The sequence below is a fragment of the Cyprinus carpio genome, unplaced genomic scaffold (genome assembly GCF_018340385.1).
Source record: "Cyprinus carpio isolate SPL01 unplaced genomic scaffold, ASM1834038v1 S000006530, whole genome shotgun sequence".
NCBI classification, from domain to species: Eukaryota; Metazoa; Chordata; class Actinopteri; order Cypriniformes; family Cyprinidae; genus Cyprinus; species Cyprinus carpio.
This window is the reverse complement of record NW_024879195.1, coordinates 1,235,206-1,257,668: the sequence shown is the minus strand read 5'-3', so window position 1 is coordinate 1,257,668 and position 22,463 is coordinate 1,235,206. Positions and strand designations below refer to the sequence as shown.

Here is a 22,463-nt window from a genome sequence, read left to right as displayed (position 1 = left end):
TGACTTCTACCTTTCAGACTTTATTGTCCTTGCTTGGGAAGACTTGAGTGACCCGTCCCATTGACCATTCATTCCTTTTTTTGTTGTTCATCCCTTTAAGAGCACAATGCTTCCCTGGTTCAAGGTCAGGCTTACTATTGGGCCACTTCCTTTTTGGTTGTAAAAGCGTTAGGTACTCTGCTTTTTTTCCATTTATCCCATAAAGTTTGTGCCAGGTGTTGTACCCTGCACCACTGTCGGTTGTGAAGATTTTTGACCCAATCACCAGCTGGGACAGGTGCAATTGTGACCTTTTGGGTTAAGAGTGCACTGGGTGTTTGTATGAATGGATCACATGGGTCAGTTGACACTGGGACAAGGGGTCTGGCATTAATTATAGCAGAGACTTCTGCCATAAGAGTGGAGAGCATCTCATGTGTCAGAGCTGAAGGCCCAAGCTGTTGAAACATTGAATCCATTATCCTCCTAGCAAGGCCATTCATCCTCTCCCCAGACCCACCCATGTGAGATGCATGGGGTGGGGTTAAACTGCCGACACAACCTTGGCCCAAGAGGAACTTGTTAACAGTGGTATTGTCAGTGTTAGAGCAAATGTTGAGCTCCCTGCAAGCACTGACAAAATTTGTTCCTCTGTCTGAGCGGATGAGTTTTCACAGGTCCACGAACAGCAAAGAAACCGCCGCAAGGCATTAATAAAGCTAGATGTATCTAATGATTCAATAAGTTCAATGTGTACAGCTCTCACACTCAGACAGTGTGAACAATACTGCCCACCTTTTGCTCTGTGCATGACCACCCTCTGGTCAGTCGTGCCAACACAGTCCATGGGCTGAAAACATCTAGTCCCACATTTGTAAATGGAGGATCAGTGGATACACGGTCTGCTGGAAGATCAGCCATTTTTTTGAATCTGTGGTGCTCTTCCTGAGTTTTCGGCATGTAACACATTCATGAATGACACTACAAACTCGCCTCTTACCACCAACTATCCAATAACCACATCTCGCACAGCACCCTCTGTATAATGTCGTCCCTGGTGCTGCACTCTTTTCATGGTGATGTTTGACCAAAAGTGCTGCAATGTGATGTTTACCAGGGATGATCAGGGCCTTTCTTACTTCAAGTTCAATCTGCGCTTCTGTTAAGCGTCCTCCTACTCGTAGCAGGCCATCAACATCTATGAAAGGGTCTAGCCTTTGAGAGGGCTTTTCCTGGAGAGCTTATTTCCTATTTCCAAGCTCTGCTTTGATGATAATTTTTTTCAGCACATAAGAGTTCTTCAACTGTTGGAGCATTGGAACAGTAATGCCCAGCCCTTGCAACTTGGTGTTTTTGTTGTAAAACCTGTATGGAACTGTCGAGATATATGAAGAAGACGTGCAATGGCACGAGTGCTGGACTTCCAAGTGGAGAACTTAGAGACGCATTGTGTTCAAAGATTTTTTACTCATTAATGTAGTGCTCAATGTGGAGACTTCAGTGACATACCTCTGCATCTAAAGAAGGATTGACAAGCTCATATTGTGTTCTCTTCATGTAGAGTCTGAGGGTTGTTTAGAAGAAACTTTGGTCCATAAAACCAGTTGGTGTCTTGGAGATGAGCAGCAGTGACAGACCTTGTTGCAATGTCTGCTGGGTTCTCAGCTGTGTGCACATACTTCCACTGATTTGGATGAGAAGACTTACGAATCCGAAGGACTCGATTGCTGACAAAATACATAGAAGCGTCGTGTTTCATTTTGTATATAGCCTAGCACTACCTTACTATCAGTAAAGTAAGTAGTTTTATCCAAGTTCATGTCAATTTCTGAAGCAATAAACAGCCAATTCTGCTGCCAAAACTGCAGCACACAACTCAAGACAGGGAACTGTTTGCTCTGGACTGAGTTTTGCTCTACCCATGATGAAGCCGACATGACTGACTCCACATGAATCTGTCAGTCTAATGTAAGCTACTGCAGCAATTGCTTTATGTTGATGCATCAGAGAAGACAATAGCTCCCTTTGCATTGCTGTAGAAGGTGATATGTTGTGGTGTAGCATCTCGGAATGTGGAGATTACTTAAATCCTTAAGCGAATGTCGCCACATGTTCCATTTGTCCCTCCTTTTTTTTCTTTTGGGAAGGGGGGTGTCCCAGTCATCATTCTGATTATTTAGCTCTCTCATTATTGATTTTCCCTGGATTGTAACTAGGGCAACAAACCCAAGGGGATCGAATATGCTATTAACAGTTGATAGAACACCTTGACGAGTAAAGGGGTGTTGCTTCAGTAGCGATTTCGAAAACAAAGGTGTCAGTTTTCAGATTCCAATTCAGTCCCAGACTGTGTTGCGTAGGCAGCATGTCAGAGCCAAGGTCTAAAATTTTTAAAGATTGCTGGCATGATCTTGAGATGGCAAGGCCTTTAGAACTTCTTTGCTGTTCAAAGCTATCTTGTGAAGGCGTAAGTTGGAACCAGCAAGAGTCCTCTGTGTGTCTTTGAGCAGGTCTACTGCTGCCTTGGCTGTAGGAAAAAGACTTCAACCCATCTTCTACATAAAAATCGTGGTTCACAAAGTTCTTGACATCCGGGTCACCATCTTTGACAGATTGTCTAAGACAATAGATGGCTACAGCGGGGGAGGGACTGTTGCCAAACACATGGACTCACCACATGCGATACTCAATAATGTCTTCAGATGGGTCATTATTATGGAACCACAGAAACCTTAGGAATTTGCGGTTGTCCTCTCTTACTAAGAAACAGTAGAACATTTGTTCAGTGTCAGCTGTTATGGCTACTGGCTTCCTTGCGAAATCGCATGGGCACCCCTAGAAGGGTGTTGTTCATGTCTGGCCCGGATAAAAGACATCATTCAGCGAGACAACCCTCATGACGAGCACTAGAGTCAAAAACCACTCTTATGTTCCCAGGTTTTTTTAGGGTGATATACCCCGAAGAGGGGCAAATACCAGCACTCTTCTCCTTCCAACAAAGGGGGAGCTTCTTCAGCATGATTGTTACTAAAGACTTTGCCCATAATGTAAAAAAGTGCTGTTTTAATCTCTGGGTTTCTCTCTAGATTACGTCTTAAGATCGACAACCTTTTCATGGCTTGACATCTGTTGTTAAGGAGTCTACACCTTGGAGCTCTGAAAGGCAACGGAGTTACCCAGCTGTTGCTTTCATCATTCTTCAGCTTTTGTTCCATAATGTGAAGAAACGACAAGTCATCAATAGATGTGGCAACTTTGTTGTCATCACAAGTAACCTTAAAACACTTCCTGTCCAAACTGGTCACGTTTGTGATTATAAACGAGTTTGTTCCATAGAACATATTCCACTGTTATTTCTCTGGCCATTACTGTTTCTCTCTTTCACATGAAAACATTTGGGCAGGGATCAAAGATGGAGGGACATTGTTCTTTTTTGTGTCTTTTGTACTCACAGCTGTTGACTTGTGAATGCCATTCAGACAAACATTGCCAAGGATCACCCATCCTAGGTCAAGCTTCTGTGCATAAGGAGCGTCATGAGGACCATTTTACCTGGCGACGCACTTTATGGACTCTGATAATGTCACGACCGAGAAGAATCATGATGGGAACATCTGCCTCCAACTCTGTATGAATGGAGCTATAGGCTCCAGATGAGAGTGATGGAAAGCAGCACTGGGTGTGGGAATCTCTTACCCTATTGCCAAGAATGTTTGTTACACACTCTAACAAACTGGGTAGGGAGAGGATTACATTTCCATCTACTGACTCGATTTGGTACCCTGATGCTTTTTCGACCAATAATTTGTCACTCCAGAACAAGTTCTGAGGGTATATGGAGAAGCTGGGGCATTTTCTTTGAAGGCATCAAAGAACTCAGAGCGAGCTAATGACCTGATGCTCTGCTCATTAAGAATCACATAAACTTTCATTGTTTTTTCCCTCCTGTGGGATAGACTTTTGCCAAACTGATTTTTGAACATGAACTTATTACTAAGGTCACCTTTGCAAACCTCAGTGCAATGAGCTTCCACTTCTGTTGGTGGTACGGAAACCTCCTCCCCGCCATCCTGTGGTGAGGAGACCACTCCTTGAGCTTTCAGAGCTGGGCCAGGGTGTAGTGCAGAAATATGGTTCTCACTTCCACACTCAGAACATTTTGTCATAAATCTGCAGTTTTTAGCTGTGTGTGTTGTGGGCTAAGCAACACTTGAAACAGATTCTCTTTTCTTTTAAAAATGCCAAACGTTCTTCTTCAAAGGCTTCTCACGGAAGGAACGGCATTTCCTAAGTGAGGACTTTTTGTGAATGGACAAAGTCTGTTTCTGCATCCTCAGTTTTTCTTTCATCTTTATCGGTGTCTAAATATACAGGGGAAGACACATTTATCTTATTAACTGAGACATCTCTAGACTTGCTTTGCTTCCAGCTAGCCTTGTCCTACTTTATGAAGTGAATCTGTTTGACATAAGAAGTTGAAGCTGGATCATTCCTTATTCTAGCTTGCTGACTTATGAAGTCAACCAAGACCTCAAAAGGGGGAAACGAAACACCATACCACTCTTTGTAACCAGCTCCATATGACAGCCCACTTTTCATGCAGATTAAATGGCAACTTGGCAACTCATGAAGCTTTGAGTAATCTCTGCTTGAAATTCTAGGAAAATTTTCAACACAACTAAAAAGTGCTCTTTCAATAACCTCTGGAGCACCCGTAACACTCTTCCAGTCTAGTCCATATCAGGTCAAGGCCCTTTGATGGCTGATTAATGTGTACTGACCTCATGCTTTTAGCGTGTTTAGCGCTGATTTCTTTTCCCAACCATTTTACTAACAAGTCCATTTCTTCATTGGCTGTCAAATTTTTAATCCTTTTACAGCATTTTGAAAGGGACCATTGAAAGGCTCTGATGCTTTCCCCGTTTGTCATTGAACTGTACTAACCAGTGTTAACAAGTTCACGGCGAGCTAAATATCTGACAAAGTCTGAAATATCTATTTTGTCTTGTTTTGTCACTGATGTGTTTGACTTGCCATTGGTAAAGATGGCATCCCACTTTGAGCGAAATGTGTCCCTGTCGTCTGCGCTGGCTAACATCTGGCATGTTACTAAAAGGATGATTCATGCCTGATGTAAATTGTTAACGGTTTTGAGCAGAATCTCTTTTTATCGCATATGATAGAATTCAGCATCGTCTGAACACACTCTCTGACTTGAGACGTGTAGCTGAAACAGAATTTGTGACTAGAAACTCTGTGTGAGGCTTTACGATCTCTTCTGAAAGGGAGTGGCTCGCTTTTGATCCCGATTCTGTAACTGCATGTAGACTCATCTGTTCAACATATTCATTTGTCCGATGCATAACATCAGCAGGAGCTGTTTCCAGTTGAGGCTTCGCATTTACTATAGGACGAATGGTGTCAACAGCCACTTCTAGAGCCTCTGCTTCGGCTCACGGCCTGCGGCAGTTTCTCTCTCTAACACCATTTTATCCATTTTTGCCTCCAATTTGGCTTTCTCCACCTTTATTCTTTCCTCTTCATCTGCAAACATCAAACGTGCCTTGGCTGCTTCAGCTTTTGCTCTGGCCCTAGCAGCTGGCGGCGCTTCGTAGAAGAGCTGCCCGATCGTGGACAGACAAGAATAAGATATCGTTTTCGGAGCGAGGGTGTGGACTCCATAGTGCAAAACTATACTGCATTTACAAACTGCTGCTGTAAAAATGTTTTTTGCAGTCCACTTTTTCACTGTACTGTCCTCAACATTAGCTTTAGTTTTTGTTTTGACAGTCAGATAAACTCCCTTTCCCTCACACAACTCTGAAGACAAGAAGTTTGTTTGCCACAGGTTTAATGGTCTTGGGTTATGGAGTGAAAAAGCGATGCTGTTGCAAGGTTACAGATTACAGAAATATACGACAACTAAAGAGAGCCATTGTTACAGCTGCCTGCATGGAGCACTCACTATTTCCTGATTCACGTGAACACCAGAAATCCCAATTACAACGTAACATCAATCTCAATCTTGCCACTAGATGGTTGCTCTAAACATTAATAAAATGAATAGGAGAATTCTGTTATTAAAGAATTGTAATCAATAGAACAATTAAATCTCTGATCAAATTAAAACATTAAACATGGAATCAAACTTGTTCTACTAGCACATTATTGTCCCAATAGTATGGGAACTGTTGCAACGCTATGCATTAAAATTGGTTTCCGTAAAGTTTTTACAATATTCTACATTTTTAAAACTACACTCCTTTTACAGTGTATCAATAGCATGTTTAGGCAACATGCAACCCACGGGGGACCCACGGGGGAACGGGACTGCCACTGGATGGGTTTTCCCTAAGCACACAGCTTCTTGCTTAGTACCCATCAAAACTCTAAACATGCCCCTGATGGCGACTCGTTTGATATTGCTCATAGATATGCCTATATTCTTGCATGTGTGCTTTTGCCATCTAATTCTGAAAAGATTATTTTTGAGTTCATTTGACATGTGACACTCTATTCTCTCTCTCTCTCTCCTCTCTCTCTCTTCTCTGGTGTCTCTCTCTCTCTCTCTATCTCTCTACTACATGTTAAAGTTAAGTCTATGGGGTAATTTTAAATTAACATGAACATATGAACAATGTCCACAATGGAATCAAGTAATAAACTTTTATGAAAGCAAATGATACACATTTCTTTTGAGTGCTTATGTTGCATGATGAAATTACAAGAGTAAGGTGTTTTAAGTAAATATTAAATGTTTGATGCAAAATATATAAAATAACAAGGCTACTTGTTAAACACCAAACGTCAGAGTGCATCTAGAGAAGAAAAAGCACATAGGGTTATTTTGAACAGTTCAATCAAGAGCTCAACAGGTTTGATTCTGACGGTATCACAGGAAACACCTGCGCTGTTGGGTGGAAGCATCTATCCGATCTGTTAAAAACTGTTTTACATAAACAGCCATTTCAGTTTGACTTGAGCTCATATGACACAGAATAAAGATAAAGCAAAATGCTATCAGAATATAATAGAACAATCTCCTCATTTACTGTAAACTAAACTTTTATGTGTCTGTTCTGCGGTGGTGATGTTTCTAATAGTGTCAGTTAGTGTGAATGAAGTTTCATATAGATAAGGTTTAAGTGGAACTGTTGTTTGACAGGAAATAAGATAAGATGATGGCATTCCTAGGGAAAGATGCATTAAAATACCCACACTAATATGCAACTAGATTTAGTAAAGTCTGTTGGTCAAACTTTAAGCTGGCTTGAAAAAGCCTAGCCAGAAAGTTTTGAAGCTAGCATGTCCACTAGCATGTTTCCAGCATGACTAGCAAGTGACTAGCATGTCATTAGCAAGTTTCCAGCATGATTAGCAAGTGACTAGCATGTCACTAGCATGTGTGTTAGAATGATTAGCAGTGACTAGCCATGTTGTTAACATGTTTAGCAAGTGACTGGGATGTTGCTAGCATGACTAGAAAGTGACTAGCATGTTATTAGCCTGATTAGCAAAGTATACTAGCATGTTGTTTAACATTATAAGCAAGTGACTAACATGTAATTAGCATGATTAGCAAGTGACTAGCATGTTTTACTGGCATGACTAGCATGCGACTATCATGTTGTTAGCATGATTAGCAAGTGACTACCATGTCATTAGCATGATTAGCAAGTGACAAAAGCATGTTGTTAACGTGATTAGCAATTGACTACGCATGCAGTTAACATGATAGCAAGTGACTAGCATGTCTCTAGCGTGTTGTTGGTATAATAGCAAGTGCCTAACATGTTGTTAACATGATAAGCATGTGACTAGCCATGTTGCTAACATGACTAGGCAAGTGACTAGCATGTTATTAGCGTGATTAAAAAGTTACTAGCATGTTTGTTCGGCATGTTTAAAAAGTAACTTGCATGCAATTAGCATGATTAGCAAGTGTGACTAGCCTGTTGTTAGCATGACTAGCAAGTGACTAGCTAAGACCAGTGGTGACAGTGGCCAAAAACCACTTTTAAAAACCACGTTTAAAAGCATGTATCTAGCCTGATTAGCAAGTTACTAGCAAGTTGTTAACATGTTTCTATGGTAATCCAGCTAAAACAGTTGATTCAGTTAGAAAAACAGCTTAATAAAACCAGCTAAGACCTGCGTGACAGTGGCCAAAACCACTTAAAACCATGTTTTAAAAAACCTGTTTTTCTAGCCTGATTAGCAATTAACCTACTAGCATGTCGTTAGCATGTTTCTATGTTTAATTCAGCTAAAACCAGCTAAAACCAGTTGATTCAGTAAAAACAGGTAAAAACCAGCTAAGACCAACGTGAAACTTTCCAAAACCACTTTAAAACCATATTAAAAGCATGTTTCTAGCCTGATTAGCAAGTAACTAGCGTGTCTTTTTCAAGCCAACTTAATAATATTCAAATGCCCAACAAAATTAAACAGAATTGTCACATTGTACAAATAGTGACTCTTCATATCATAGTAAGGTTTCCCCCGTAACATCGTTGTGCAATATTGTTCATGTATTGTATTGTTCGTTCTTGTGGCTCAGTGGCGCGGTTAGAACATTGCGTTAGCAGCGCAAAAGGTTGTGGATTCAATTCCCAGGGAACACATGTTAGGTCAAAAAAAACGTGTTAGCCTAAATGCACTGTAAGTCGCTTTGGATAAAAGCAGTCCTGCGTTAAATGTAAGATTTATTATAAAGCCCTAATCTTACTGTTTTGTGTTTGTATAAGATTTAAAAGTGCAAATGGTTACATACGATGGCAGTGTGTGTCTCACTGTAGTGTAGTCTTATGGGCATGTAATACATACAGAATTTTAATAGTCTCTTTTTAATATATTTTACTGTATGAAGTCTTAAGGTGAAAAATGATGATAGAAAAAAAATCTATTTGATTGCACATGATGGATTCACTGATCATTAATTTACAGATGCTTCTGAGCTTTTTGTAATGGGTTGAAATACTGTGCCCCATGACCCCAGTATACACAGACACCCCCCCCGACAGTCCATTACAAAAACAAAACACCCTGGTATCACAAGCACACACATTTATCTGACTTGGAGTTAGTGATCGCTACATTTTCATAATGACTTCTCAATGTCGTTATTTAGTATTATGCCTGAAATAGCAAGTTTTGAAAATGTGGTTATACTTTCCAATTAAATAATAACAAAAACAACAAAAAATTGTATATGATATGATCACCGTTGCAAAGAAAATGTTTCAAATACACTGCCTGGCCAAATAAAAGTCGCCATTTGGATATAAAGCAAATACTTAAGAGTTTTAGTACTGAATTGTTTTTGCAATGAAGAATACGTTTCGTGCATGGTGTATGTTTGACAACAATTCCTCTTAACCCTAATTGATACAGTGTGTAGCTTTTTATTTCTCAGACACTGTGAAAGAGTGACTCAGGGAGAGAGGTTCCGACTATCCCAATGTCAATGATAACTTAAAACAGGAAGCACGCTATATATTCATATACATCTGATTAAACTATGTGAACTGTGAAACCCCAAACAAATTATGTGCAACCAGGGTCCATAATTCAGCTGAGGCAAAAATCCAACAAAAGTATCCTATTTTATTGGGGTTTATAAAGTGAAATGTTTCATTGTGGTCACTCCATGCACAGTGATACATGCTTCCTCAAAAACTCTGCACACAGCAGGCTTTACACACAGCAGGGCATTTTTTCTTTCTGCTGCAGGTTCTTTTAAATCATTTAAATGCACAGTTTAGCTGTGTACTGTCATACATTTAGTTAAACTACAAATGTAGCCAAAGTTATGCAGTGGATCGTTACAGATTAAACAACGTTAACCAGTTTAGACCGGGACTGAAGTTTTTTGTTATTAGCTTTTATCACAGAGGGCGTTATATTGCACAGTGATCTGACGCAATACCAAATACATGACCTTATGTTTCATTCACAGACTGATAGAGACTTTTCAATGTTATTCAAAAACTGAAATGTTAATATAGGCCACAGTCAACTATAATCGATTCTATATTAAGCATACAAGGAATAAACATCATAGAATTACTGAATTATACTGAACAGTTTTTTCGATCCATACTCTGAAATACACTTTAGGCCTATATTAAATAATGGATAAATAATGGACCCTAAATGTCATACTGCTAATAAAGCTAGGCTGAGTTAACGAAACCTTCTTAAGCTGTTAAGGTTTTTAAGCTGCACCTTATCGTTAATATCGTGTTTCCAGAAATGTTCTCAGCCTATATCAGCTTGCAAACCATAAGGCTGTAAAGGCTTGTGAGTTTATTTAAAGGGAAGGATGTGGTGGTGGGGAGTTTGGCCAAACTATGCAATCGGTGTGAATTGTTTTGCTAAATCAAAGACTAAAACATTTGTGTACTGTCATCAACCCTGCTTGTAGAGTAAACTTAAGCCACTGTGGGAAATATATTATGATAATATAAATGACCCTTTGGAAGGCCAGTGAAGACATACTGCTATTTAGTGATATCGCATGCTAGGTTTGGGCAAGAGGTTGCAGGTTCTCACATTTCGAAATTACATGAAACATATCAGGGCTGGCTTTAGTTGTAAATTTGGATTATTTTTATATTATCCGTGAGCCCTGATCAATGCGATTTAAGCTTTCTTGTTGGAAAGCACTCTCGCCAGAATGGTTTTCTTTAAGCCGGTTCTTTTATTTTTTATTTTTTGTTAAAAGCTGTTAACTTATTAAGCAGTGCCTCATATATTTTTTTTTCCCGCTTGTATTTTATGTGGTGACCACTGGGAGGTGCTCTTGGAATATATTTTTCTTTCTCGGTTTTCTTCCCTGACGTCATGTATGTTGCAAAGCGCAAAGTTAAAACTTAAAAACAAGTTTGTTGCTCTTACAGGAAAGAGTTCCGTGTCTTTAGTTAAAATCAACACTTCTTTATAAAGAACACAGCGCTTTCTCACATAACGTACTGAACCAGCGCCTGCATAGAATGAATAATCGATTCTCGAGCCATTGATTCAACCAATTCAGCACCACTGCGATGGACAGCACCTGATAATGTCGCACGTATAAGAAGGTATACCTCACCCAGACAGCACCCCCCCACATAGTGTTGGCCCAGGGATCCGCCCCAAACCTGCCCGCATAGATTTCACACGGGCAGGTTTTGGGCGGATCTGGGCCAACACTGGTTGCTGTCTGGGTAAGCAGCCTCCTAAGGTATATTTCGGGGAACACGCTGAGAACAGGTACAACTTTAGTTAAGGCATACCTTTAGAGTCTTCGTAGAGTGCTAAGAAACAGCGTTATCGTGAAACCCAAGCCAGTATGTTTGCAGAGTCTCAGAAATATTGTTCTATAAAAAAAAAAAATATAAAAACAAAATAAAAATTTCGTTCGCTTTGCTCGGTGATGTTTCAAACGTGCTCCTTTTGATTTCGGATATATTTAATATATAATTATAAGATATTTAATTTAGTCTCGGGTCTCAGAGAGTTTATGTACAGGTGTAAATCAGTGTGGCCGTAGTTATAGCACAGTAGTATAAAGCCGGACAATAACTAATGCTTTACTTCTGGTGTTTATAAAAGCAGAGTAAGAGAAATATCAGACTTTTCAAGAAATTCTTGTAAAGGTGATTTCAAACAACAAAATAATCCAACATTGCAGAAAATCATATATGATGCTTTTATGGCGCTCAAAATGATCAATGAAAATAAGTACTTACGAAGACCAATTTCTAGCTAACTTTTCCACGAATTTTTCACATTTTATTAAATGACATTAAAATTCCAGAAACTCTAACAAGAAGAATCAATGCTTGAGAATTGCATATCAGGTGGTTCCATAATCCAAAACTTAAATATCGAAAATCGCATCAAAAGTGTATTAGTAGGCTCCTGGGGAAGACAGAGCAAGACGCTTCGAGGCATGGTGACCTTGGCTTTTAGCTCCGCCTACATGGCGCGTCACGCACAGGGTACTGGCATTGAAATCACTTCAATCTTATATTGAAATGTGTCTGTCTCCTGTCATTGGCAGCTGTCATTTTTGTCTGTACATACATTTATAAGTGATTGATTATTAATTCAATAGGTTGCTCTATAATTTAATCTAGCTATTTTATTTAATGCCGTTTAGCTTTTGAATGTCGATCTACCATTCACTATAAGGAGGCATCTAGCGCCTTAGATTTGTTTTTTATTTGATTGATGCATCTTAAGCTCTATTCGATGGCTATAACAGGTTTGGTCATTTTTTAGTATTACTACTCAAAAGGGAATAAATAACCAAATGAGGCTAAAATAAATAAATACATTTGAGCAACGATTACCAGTCATGGACGAATTAAAATGTTAGCAGTCAAATTCTTTCCAATAACAATAGAAGATGAACTGTACAGCTGTAAAGGGTTCTCATGAGACTTACTTTCAAACGCCTGGGAGTAAAAAGGTGCGAAGAGATTTGCAGCACATAATGAAGAAGCTGTCCCATTATGCCACACCAGAGTTGATACGATGTGTGCCATAGTTGTAACCCTGGGGTACTAATAATCCCCTTATGTACACAGGGTTTACATCCGCTGTGGTGGTTCCTCAAAATGGAGGTCATATCAATAGGGGCACTCATGGCTGAGCTCACAGACATACAATCACTAAGATAATCCAAAGAGACTGTCTCCCACCATTCCCCCCCGTATGATGAGCGTTCATTTTGAAGAAAAGAAATCTTTGGTTTCATGGAGGACACGAGTATATGTTTTCTTTTAATCCAGTAACAACACGATACAGAGAAATTAAAATAAGATTAAAATAAGCGTACAAGTACTCCTAATAGAATTCATAGTAGTTTGAGTCATTAGAAGCTCACAACTTTTATAATTCATTTCTGAAAGAATAAAGAGCTAAAAATTTTTAAGAGCCTGTTTAACAGTTTCGTGACGCTGCTTTCGATATTAACTTTTAGTTTTTTGTTGTTTGGTTTGATGATTAGTGGTTATGATAAGACTTTAGACACTCTCAGCGAAAGTAGGTGCAAAAGCTTTCACGGTGTTGGGTACCTTAGGAAATAAACTCCTTAAATTACCCTCTCTAGGTTGCCACAACTAAATAAAAGTACCTAATACATACCTCACTTGCATAGTTTAGTATTATGAATGGTAGTTCTACATATTGTACCTCGTTTTTTCATTATTATTATTTATTATTTTTTTGCCACGTAGGGTAACAGTTTTTGTACCTTTTTTTTCCCTAAGAGTGTGCTGTTTGGCACGTGACCGTGTGTATCGCAGTTCAGGAGTTGGTGAAAGACATCATTTCTCTTTCTTGATTTGGAGCCGACATTGCGCCTGCCACATGAAGTGTCCAACGTCGCGAAGTTGGTGAACTAATGCTTTCTGTTTCTCATAGTTTATCTATTTAGAGGGCTGATCTTATTACGATTTCGTAGTTCGTTATCATGGTATCCAGGTTTGCAAAATGGGCATGTATCGCCTGATCTATTTTTCCTATCGTATGGAAGGCTGGTGTGTCTTCCATTTCAGGTGACTATCTGACGTATATCAGTTTGTTTCGTAGTAGGATAGGGTCCGAGAACCAAGGCTGAAACCGTTCACAACAACAAGCACTTTCAAGAACTCAGTACTGGTCATATGACTAACTGCAGGCTCTTGGTCGCTTGAGGACTCGTGACTGTTATAAAGACATACAATGTAAATAATTTTCACCACGGAGGGCGCAAGGGTCAGCAAGATGCAAAACAAGTAAGGCTACGTTATGACCTTGTATGAGGGCATTTGGAGGACTTTTCTTTTAGCGCAATATGCACTCAGGAACGGACCCTATTGAGCATTACATTACATAAGACTTTTATTGTTTTATAGACGCTCTTAGGCTAGCCAGAACATGTATCAACTTTTTAGTCGGTAATGTAAGAAGTATACTTTTTCTACGAACGTTTTTTATCGTACAATAGTGATCGCAAAAAAGTTGAGCACTTATAAGTTTTTCAAGTTGTGTAGAGGTCCAGGCACAAGAAACCGCATAATGAAATGTAAAATAGCACTGCTAGTCCTCACTGTAAAAATAAATAGACAATCTGCTAGAGTTTTAGGAAACTGATAATAAAATATGACAAGAACTCAGAGTTTTAAACTGTAGAACAAATTCATCTTGATAATCTCAGCTAATTTTGATAGAAAGATTGTTGTGTAAGTAGATTACCCAATCAACCAAAACTTCAGACAACTGTTAGTATTGACAATATTTACAAACTATCAAGACTTTGTGACCAATTACCAAGCAATGCTTAATTTTGTTCAGGTCACTGTGGTGTGAAAAGGCTTGCATTAGTAATCTCAGGAAAAAAAACACGTAATCAAAAACATGAGTGAGTTAAAGTGTCAGAATAATTTTGTGTCCCATTTTTTTTTTATATATATATAATTTTTTTTTTTTTTTTTTTTTTTTTTGAATTTCACTAGTAGTCCACTGTATGAAGAAATTTTTAGGCGTAATATGTCACCAGTTTTGGTTGTATTTTGACTATCCTCACTTACGTAAATGAAATTATATGGGACTGTAAGCTATTAGGTAAATATATACTATATATATATATATATATATATATATATAATGCATATAACTATTGGGTATGACTGCGCATATAATCACTTGTTACAACTACATAGTAATACCGTCAAGAGCCAGTGAACCCAACCCATTTCTTTTCATTTTCTTGGCTTAACATGTACAAAGCAAGGGCTAGTAGCTAAACTGGAGGCCGTGGTTACTTTAAGAGACGATGAAACGCATCTGATAATTAGATACAAACATCCGAACTGTTTCTCAACTGTTTACTTTCACTTAAGCAGGTTTTTTTTTCGAACATGCTTTTCAACGACGGGTATTTCGGAATTATTTGAGTATTTGTCAGGTACAAGAAACTAATAAAGAGTCAACTCGTGGTTCAAGCGCAATTTTGAGACGCCTCTCTTCTGCGCTTGCACAGGCTGAACACCACGAACACCGCGGTGCTGCAATTGGGCCCTTTCACATCCTTTTCTGTTTGTTTAAACAACTGCGGTTTGTACTTGTATGTCGTTCAGGGAGCAGCGAGGAACTTCGCAAAGCGAGCTCAGTTCAGTGTTTGCTGTCTGTGATATGTGGTCTCTGCGTTGCGCACTGATGCACAGCGGGCGAGAGTAACTTACTCCAGGTGGAGCTTTTCCGCCGTCTTGTGTTGAATGCTTGGTTACCCTGTTAAAAAGGCAAAAGTGTATAAATGAGGCCCGTAGTGGCACAAGGGGTCGTTAAACAACAGACATGAAAACGAGGTGTATAGGGGGTTTCGGGGAACGACGACGCAAGAGCGTGCAGGATCCGCAAGGCGGAATAGGGTAGTTAGCGCAAAAGTGGAGACGGTCAACGAGATGTCCTGATCCGTCTTTTTTAGGCTGGCTGGTCAGCCGTGGGCCCCTATCGTCACCACCTTTCACACCCACTAGCGACGGCCCATAATAATATATATATATAGTATATATATATATCATTCTTTTCCAAATTGATGAATTTAAAATACGCTTATTTTTCCCCTTTTGAATTATAAGTGTAAAATAAAAAAGTATATAGCATTAATATATATATAAATAAAAATATAAACACTAGATAAAGTGTCTAATAAAATAATCGTTTGCTGGACTTCTGGTTTTTGAATGTTTTGAAACATTGAACCATTCCTTAAGAATTGTTAGTCATCATACATGAATGCAGTTTCACTTGCAGCAGGGGCTTGAGAAAAAAGAGGAAGAAGACGGACTTGATACACAAACGCTCTCGAATAGACTCAATTTTGACATGCAAAATGTCCTTCGAGAGTATGGTACTTAGTCAAATGAAACACTGCCCAGTCCTATTGCATATATCACAGCAAGGCGCACCGCTTTCTTAGACATGTAAAATAACGTCTTATGGGCAACACGGCCGAGATTCCAGTTTAGGACGGCGATCATTTTTGGATATAGACCAAAAATGTGAATTACAAGTGAATCTAAGTTGTATTAAATGAGCATGGCAACATATTAAGGAGGATGCTGTTACATTGTATCGCTACAGAAATAAACAGGTATTTTGTAGAAAGGGGCATTTTACAACATGACAATTGTTTTGAATTGTTGCAGCTCATCATGCTTGCTAGAAACTGCACATGGGTTGAACTGGTTTATTACTGTTTTGGCTATTATTGAGAAAAAATAAAAATAAAAAAAAAGTCCTTGAGTGCTGGACAGTTTACGCTGCTGGATGTGAGATGTTCATCTGCTCCTGTGGATCCCCAGAATCCCCCAGAGATGAAATATTTAAATACAACACCCACAAACCAGAAAACACACACAGTAAAATGTGATGTGAAACACACTGCAATGCACATTTGCATTAACATGTTCCAAGCTTTCTATGAATTTAGATGCAGTTTGAATCAGTCTTAAAAATAACATAAAAATAACTGTAAAATTGAGATTTTCAGATATGTTTTGAGACATGACTCTTCAAAATATTCCAAAGGTGTTCAAAGCTATATTAATCTGACTGATTTATCAGTTTAACAGAAATCTACAGATACTTTGCCCTCATACTTTTAGATAAGCAGCAAACATCAAGATTGAGATCATGGCTGTATATTCTTTTACATAATATTCATTTTAGTATGTCCTGAGGGATCTATAATAATATCACAGTAATATCTACTGGAAAAATGCAAGATAATGTCATTTGTAGTAAGGAGCTGGTTATAATATTTAAAAGAGTAAAAACTCATTTTAACAGAGATATAATAAGACTTTATTGATATGTGTGTACATATTTATCAGTGTCTTCAAAAATGTGTGCACAGAGGCAAATTATGCAGTTTCAACATCTCAGAAAAGCCTCTATGTTTTTCATACAAGCGGTACAGAAGAAGACAGGGAATAGACAGAGCAAAAGATAGATAGAGTGAAGACATGGTATTTTTCCTTTTTTTGATTTCCAAAATACATTAGCGTAACATTTAATTACAGTCCACAAAACAAAATGAGAAACCTTGGGGTCTTCACAGAGTTCTTTTAACAAAATCATCACTGCTTCACCTGGGCAAATATATTATATATCTATAGTTAAAACACAGATTAAAGATATAAAACAATCTAAATTGAAGCATGCATATAAAACTAAACAACATACAGTAAAAAAAAGTTCCAAAAGGGCCTCATGTTACTTAAAATGCCCTCTGCACGATATTAATGTCTATTTGTATTACCTTGAAGAAACTAGAGCACAGACGCTGTAGGTCAAAGAGAAGAGGAAGAGGGAAGATGAATGAGGGTGGCAAGTGGGACCAGAGACTTCTAGAATCATCCTCCTCAAGAACATCTTTATTGCAGTCCAGAGCAAAAGCCTGTCTCTGGCTCTGGTGGCTCACTCTGAAAAAAAGAAAACACAATGTACAGGAGAATATGTGTATGGTAAAGCACTATGCTGCGACCCATATATGAGAACAAATAAATCATACATCCTGAATTTAAAGTCCAGTATTTATATAGACTTCTAGTTAGTAACCCTTACGCACATGTCTGCTTTATGTACAGCCATCACGTGTTCCTACGCATACATTCATTTGCACACACAACTGAGTGTACACTGAAGAGACAAAACATACACACTATTGGCGTCCTGTCAGTTAGACATTGATAGTGCATTAGAACATAACACTCTATAAAAAGATACAAAATGCATATTATTACATATGGTATGATATCAAGTACTACTAATGTTCAACGGACATACTTTAAAAATACAGTGCACATAAAAACTATCTCATACAACATCTGTATGTGGTTATTAATGAAAAGGGCCAATAATTCCTTGTGATTTAGTGTTTATCTTTAGAATTGAATCAGTGGCTTTACTAGAGACAGACACACACACACACACACACACACACAAAAAAGGGAAGCAGAAAGTGAAGCACACACAAGTTTCTGAATAGAAAAAACAATGTGAGAGCTGGACTAAATCATGCAAACAAATATTTATTGCTTGGAAAACAACACAAAAATGGCATGTTATATTATAGACTAACAGCAGTACAGTAAGCATAGAACAAGACGTAAAGAATCTCTATGATATCATTCTGACAATGTTTTCATGTGCCATATTTACTTACATGCAACATGTAAGTAAATATCAAATTAAACATTTAGTCTTGAGTGTAATTTGACGTTGATGTTTGACCCATGCAGTAAAGTGATACAGACAGAGAGACAGAAATATGCACAAAAACCAACATTGAAGACACTTTACATAATCTGATGAGAAAGCAACAGGACAAAAGCACTGAAACACTGACAACAGATGACAATGACAGTTTGGAAATCCTTGCACATTAATCACATGAAACTTCTTTTCTGTTTACTTTGGCTTGTTGACACTTGTAATGGAGCTCTTCTATTGTTCATGTTGGCGTGAATGACTGCACAGGTGATGACATTATACTCTTCTTTTGGTCATTGTTAGGATGCTGAAAACAGACGTGGAGCCATTGTGATGGATGGGAGCACTGGTTGTGCCCTCTATGTAATGCCCCATCACCCACTGTCAATATTACATAGACATCGCCGAGTTTAGGGCTGGTGACCTCACACACGAGAGATATGATCTTTGACGTTATCTGGTTTTGTAAATGGTAACATTGGGCTTATTTCCATCTGAATTGAAGGAAGTAATAAAGGTTAACTGAACAACAGAAAAACACACCAATAAAGTATAACAATAGTGTATCAAAAGTAATCTTTTTGACAGAAATAATTTCAAATATGCTTGACCGCAATATTTTATTATATTTTGTTTTGCCAGGCAATTAAATTATAAGCATCCTACGAATCATAAATGAACATAGAGCCACAAAGCTGATTATTTGAACAGTTTTAAACTGGCTTACCTCCTGTTTCAAAACGGATCTCCTGCTCGATGTCTCTGTTATTATTTGTGTCACGGATGGTGCAGATGACCATTTCACCATCAAACCATTTCTTTGTATTAATGATGACATCGTGAATTCTTTTAAATTGTGAAGTGTCATTAGAAAATTCAACATTCCCTGTTGTGATATTCTTATTGGGCACACTTTCATCCTTCACTTTACATGATACTGAAGTATCTTGCACTGTATTTTTTACATCTCCAGAAACAACAGCTTGCAAGACAACTGTATCATTAACAAATAGTTATTTCTGAATTGGTGGCTTCACCGTCAGTGACAATTTAGCTACAAAGAAGAAACAAAGTAAATATTACTTAATGTGTAAATTTAGAACTGTCATCTGTGACCTACTAAAATATCTAATATATATATATATTATATATATATATATATAGATATATATATATATCTATATAAAATAAAAATAAAAAAAAAGTGTTACAGCCAGAGACAGAAATATGCACAAAAAAACAAATTTGCTATATATACTTTACATAATCTGATATGAAGCTGAGCAACAGGACAAAAAGAACTGGAACACTGAACAACAGATGAACAATGATAGTTTAGGAATGCTTTGAAATTAATCACATAAAACTTATTTCTATTTTACTTTGAGAAGCATTGACACTTGTAAATGGAGCTCTTCTATTGTCCATATTGGCGGGATGACTGCACAGGTGATGGAGGTGCGAGCTGTTCATACTTCTTCTTTTGTCATTGTAGGATGTAGAGAGACGGGAGTCCTTTTTGATGGATGCGAGCACTGGTTCCGCCCTATATGTAAGGCTCATTACCATGTCCATATTACAAGACCATCGCGAGTTTAGGGCTGGGACCTCAACACATGAGAGTATGATCTTGACGTTATTGGTTTGTAAAATGGTAACAGTGGGTTATTTCCATAGACTTGGAGGAAGTAAATAAAGGTTCATTGAACAAACAGAAAAAATCACACACTAATGAATAACAACAGGTATCCAGGCAGTCTCAGTCTTTTTAACATACATATTTACACTGTGCTTAAAGAAAATTATTGTATATTTTTTAGTTTTTTTTGCCAGGCAATTAAAATTATAAGATCTATCATAATACCACATGGAGTTTACACTGACTTACCTCACTTTTTGAAAACGGAATCTCCTGCTTTGATGGCTCTGTTATTATTTGTGTCCACGGATGGTGCGGATGACCTTCACAGCATCAAACCATTTCTTTGTATCAACAGTGGACCTTTGTGAATTCTTTTAAAAACTTGTGAAGTGTCCGTCGAAACGTAAACAGTCCCTGTTGTGATATTCTCAGTGGGTACACTTTCATCCGTCACCTTTACATGATACGGAAGTATCTTGCACTTTTACATTACAGAAACAACAAGCTTGCAAGACATTTTAAATCCTTATAAAATAGTTCTTTCTGAAGTGGTGACTCCATTGTCCCGTGACAATTGAGCTTACAAAGGAGAAAGAAAGTTAAATATTAACTTATTGTGTAAGTTTTGGTGTCATCCGTGTATAAATAGATATAATAATACGTGTATATCTGTGAATTGGGATCAGTTTGAAAGAGTGTTATCTTTGTGTGAATTTAACACAGAAGGTAAACGTGAACTATAGAGAGGCAAATCAACATTAGATGACTTACCTTTGAAGTGTTCCTTGGTGTTAAACTGGTTTTGGACCTGGGTGTGGTGACTTCACAAGGATACTGAGTATCCACATCCCACTTGTCCACTGCTGACTTCATAAAAACTTGTATTCCGTTATAATAACCTTTATTATTAAGGTTTACTTTCCAGTTTAGGCTGGGCTGTATGATGTTTGCTATTATTTTTTTGCCATTTGTAACCAAGAGGTTGTTTGGGGGGTTGACAATCTTTCAATAATACACACATTACAGCATTTACTTTTTGCGTTGGTGACAGGAACCAAGCTCAGGGTTGGATTTATTGGACTCTGCATTAAAACAACGATTACAATCCAGGTGGTAAACTGTGGTGGAGGGACCAATCCTACATTTTGCAACTTAAATACACCATGCTATGTGGACATATAGGGTGTGTGTGCTCCGTGTGTGTGGTGTGGGGGGGGGTTGTGGGGGGGGGTGGGGCCAACAGAAGAGATTACAGTTAAAAGCAAAAGGAAAACAAAGTTGCAAAACATGCCTTTTTTTAAACGCAGCAAATAAAAGATCTTGTTGGTGTTACATAGTTTTAATGTTGTATATTTATCCAGGAATACATCAGAATTTTATATGTTTTAGATGGGGGGGTGGGTTGATCCCATATGGTTCACTTTGTGCATGTTTTTTTTTTTTAATGAAACTTACATGGAGCAAATAAGGGATTATTGTTTTGCCGGCAGGATTTGAAGCTTCGCAACTTGTATGCGTTTGTGTGGATTCCAATCGGCATGTCTTCCAGTACTAATGCGCATTATGGCTAATTTTGGTATATTCTCCACCACTCCCGAAGGCCGCCATACTGCACGAAATCACCCCCCCCCCCCCCCCCCCCCCCACCCCCCCCTCAAACTCCTTCGTTATTATAATCCGTTCCATTTTAAAAGTCAGCAGCGAGGTCCGCAGGTGAGACAACCTCTTGCCATGCAGCCGATGGTGACGAAACCCAGGGCAGACAGATCAGGAGTAACACTGGGGACATTGGCGAAGATTGACGTTGGTGGAGATGGTTGATGCTGTAGGGACAACAGCATTGTTCTCAGACAATAACATACAATGTAATGTGGGCTCGTACAGTATGAACACTATTAGAACTGTTAGACAGCTAGCGAACCTGCCACCTAATGAGATGCTCCCTTCAGTACGGGACACGTCCCGGCCAGGCATTTTTAATATTGCCCTAAAAAAAATCCAAAGCAATTCAGTTTGACCAATAACAATGTGCAGGTATTGTACATAATCGACAAAATCGTGGGGCTGATCGTGAAGAAGGTGCGATCTCCAGGGAACAATCAAAGCGGTGCAAAATATCGCGCACGTGTTTGTTCGTTCGTTTGACTTGAACGCGTCGCTGCTAAAAAACAAAAAAAAAAAAAGAAAAAGACAGCAGGTGCGACAGCGATCCGAAAGCATACTGGAGCCGTCGGCTCTGCTCTCTAGCTCTCATGAATGTCGCACAACGATCGACCTGCAAACAGCCAAACTACCTGGTATATTTTAGGCAATAGTTTAAAGCCTGCCCATGAACGGCGCAGTATAGAGAATAACCTGTTATAATTTGAAAGGTTGAAGGTGTGTCTGAATAAATGTTTTGGTTTGACTGGTATCTATTTAATAAATTAAATAAACCAGCTAACATTATAAATTCTCTATTGATTTACTATAGTTTAACAAAATTACAAATGCTCATACAAAAAAAAAAAAAACTGTATCATTGTAATTGGGTATCGGTGGGGAGGGGGGGGGGGGGGGGGGGGGGGGGGGGGGGGGGCGGGGGGGGGGGGGG

The 22,463-nt window shown here is 38.6% G+C and overlaps 1 pseudogene; it reads right to left on the bottom strand.

Annotated features, from left to right (window-relative positions):
* Positions 1–21,494, bottom strand: part of LOC122143915 — a 53,787-nt pseudogene extending 32,293 nt beyond the window's left edge.
* Between the last annotated feature and the right edge of the window lie 969 nt (positions 21,495–22,463).